This window comes from Pollachius pollachius (assembly GCF_949987615.1).
Source record: "Pollachius pollachius genome assembly, chromosome: 14".
NCBI lineage: Eukaryota > Metazoa > Chordata > Actinopteri > Gadiformes > Gadidae > Pollachius > Pollachius pollachius.
Window position 1 is genome coordinate 15,658,682 of NC_136947.1, and position 3,768 is coordinate 15,662,449.

Here is a 3,768-nt window from a genome sequence, read left to right on the forward strand (position 1 = left end):
ACGGCTAATGTGTAAGCCCAGGTAGTCTCGCCTTGTATTAATGGCTAAAATCGAATTCTATTTTGATAGAAGGGTCCCACATCGTCAAATCTACTTGAAACAGACACTAAAGCTACATTATTTTAGGTGATATAAATGTAACTCATTTCAATTGTTATTAAAGTTACACAAGACACCATATCAATGATGCTGTTATGAGTAATGATATCATAATAGTAATGCGTTACCATGGTGTCACACCATTCACAACTATTACCATCCTTCCCTTTTTCTTTCATCGCTTTTGTACTTTAATGACAGAAATATAATCCCATCCTGGTTTAATTTGAAACTCAGCGCCTCATTCTCGCCCTGTTGTCAAGTTACCGTGGCACGACAACTAGGAACACAGTGTATCAAGTTAAAAGTGCCTAAAGAAGAGAGGAGGGAAAAAAGGAGAAAAGACAGCATGTGTCAACATGAGGCTAAAGAATAGAATAGGAAATAGGGAAAGTGTTTACAACCCACACATGATAACAAGCGCACACTCACGCACACACACACACACACACACACACACACACACACACACACACACACACACACAGGTATGCATCGCTCAAGCATCCTGCTCGCATATTAGCCTGCTTAGGATTTGTCATTCTGTTCATGAAGGTGTTTCTCACTCTCCCTTTGTCTCTAAATTGAGTTGTGTACTAGGATATGTCAGCTCCTTTGAAAATGCATTAATCCAAACGTATGCCAGGGAAGAGAAGAAAATAATTATCACAATAACATTGATAAATAATATTGCGTTCTATATTCTGCCAAGAAATGTGCTGTAGAGAAGATTATGTGTAGATAATTATATAGGTATTTTTTTATTATACAAAACCTGTCCTGAAGTACTGTTTCTGCAGTACTGTCACCTATTCTCATGCACGCACACATACAAACGCTCACACGTACACACACCCACAAACACACGCATAAAAAACCATCTATGCACACACACATATAATCATACAAACATACATACAAACACCCACATTCATGCACAAGCTGGGGCATCCAATCCTGTAAGGCCTGCTGCCAAACACGTGTTGCTGCTAGACAGAGTGGCTGCACTTTAAGTGTCTCTTGGCAGCACAGCTAATGATACCTGGTCTCCTCCAGGTGACTGGGATTGACTTACTCTCTTGGCTCACACGTATACGTGGACCTACACACACACACACACACACACACACACACACACACACACACACACACACAATGTGGCACAGGGGCATAGCAGCGGCCTAGATGTCGGTTTTATCGCTGGCTGCCTTGTCACGAGATGGCCGCCCTTGATCAAAACACCAAACGCACCCAACACCTGCACTGTAATGTAGTACACTCACTCTAGGTATATATATATATATATATATATATATAAGGAATGTTATTCAAGAAAAATGTAGCATTAATTATTTGATAAAACAATATATCAAAATGAAAAATATAATAAGATATATACAAACACATACACGCAAGCCCATGAGTTGGGGTGTCATGGGAGTATGAATGGCTGAGAATATGGGTTGTTGTGTGTGTGAAACAAGAACAAACCAACTCAAGAGAACAGAATAGCAAAAGAAGTCGCTCAGCATAGCCTCCAGCAGAGAGCCCCAGGAGATAAGCTGCGGTCGAACCCTCTTCTCTGCTGAGGAAGGTAAGGCAAGTATTTAAGAGGCAGCCATGATACGAGCGGTTTAAATTCCTTGAATGCTGTGGAAATGTGCTTCACTCTGTCTTATCTCCTTTGGCGTATGGTACTCCAGTTCATCCGTTAAGAAAACAACAGAGAAAATGACGTCCCACAATTCCTTGAGGCAGGAACGTTTAAAGCGACGCACCATTCGGTCATTAACGAAAACAAACGATCAACAGGACCGACAATTATTATACTAACTATTCTCTATGTGACAACATTTTCGTTTCACTATGGAGACTGGGAGGCTATATGCATTGTTGTATTTCAGTTCCAACCTTGGTAAATGAAATGTTCCCTGTATTTTCACCACGGCAGAGCCACGTCGATAGCATCCACCGCGGCATGATCAGATAGTCTAATCTAAGCGCAGGCTGATTCCCTTAGCACTGCGGTTTTCATTTCCTAAGTCCTTGTGATTTGTCCTTCACATGTTTTCTTGGCCTCATGAAGTTTCCCATCGTGGTCAAGGAAAAGTGGTTAGTTAAGGACAGAGGACGTACGTCTTTTGATTATTTGACCGGCGGCTAAGGAGAGTGAGCTCTGCTCATGTACCCCCAGTCAGCATCCGTCCTGAGGTCAGCTAACGACATACTCAGCAGGCCCGCCACTGACGCGCATCACCAACACAACGGCCAAACAAGGGAAGGGTGGGGAAGTGACTCATCTCACACACACACACACACACACACACACACGCACACGCACGCGCACACACAGATCCCTAGAAAGGTCTAATGTATACTGAGCAACAGTCTGGGTCTTTGGTTTGAGGCGGACACATCAGTATAAATAGTTGGTCTCATAAGGTTTCCTCTAGTGTCCTAATATGTTCAATAAAATCACAAACAGTGCCCAGGGCCTGTTTACTTTTTCTTATGAAATAGATGACCCAACAAAATGATTGTTTGGGTTTCATTTTCAAGCGAAACCGCCGTTTAACATTTCAAATAGAATAATCCTCAAAATGATATTACATTTCATGGGATTTAAAAAATAATAATATTCTAAGCAACAAAAATGTGTAAAAAATATCGAGATATAAACGAGCATGTCTACGAAGCTAGATCACAAATGGGCCTCTTAGAGAAGCAACAGGTCTCTTATCTAGCAACAGATCATGGCGGTATCCATAGAAAGAATTCATATTAGTATTTTGGTTGGTTGCTTGACACCGTGACATATCATGACAGCAATTCTAATACTGAAACAACAGAACACAGTCTAACAACAGGATTGTTAAGATTGTTAACAATCTTAACAATCTTAATTGTTAAGGGGGAGCTGAACCCAAAATCGTATTTAGTTTTTCTTAAACAAGGATATATGCCTTTTTGATGATCGTCTACATTGTACCCACAACAATAACCTAATCAAATTCCAATGTCTGTGAACCAGTGAAGGTTCACAGAGTGCCATGCAGTTTGCAAGGTTCCACACTGCTCAGAACGCAGGTGCTGTAACTATTGGTTGGTGTCAAACTGCCTCTTTGGATCCACTCTGTCATGGTGAAGGGCCACCGGCGGCGAGGTGTGTGTGATGTGCGCCACTCCCTCTGGGCGGTAATGGGTGGCCGTGTCCTAGAGAGGGTTAAGCTTCTCAGGCACCTAGAACGCCACGGCGTATGACGCTTCTCATGACAACGCTCATACACAACCACCGTACCTGCTTAAAATAAAGCATCGCCAAGTTGGCGGGGGGCCATTACCATATTCAGATTCATCTTCATCTTCATATTTATATTCGTATATTCATATTCTTCCAGCTTCTTTCTAGAACACGTTCCCAAAATACTACTTTAAACCTCAGTGTTGAGATTGGAGCTGAAACAAATCACCTCCACTTTAATGATGATAAAAAGATAAATAGATTAAAAGACGAATAGTTCAAAACATGGGTCTCACTTGTCCCTTTGTGGTTAGTGGAACAGGATGTAACAAGATGAAAACAGTTAGTAGCGTTAGTTTTAACACAACAGTGGTATCACAGAGGAAGAACAAAACATAACAACAGAATTGCTTGCGGGATATTATGAG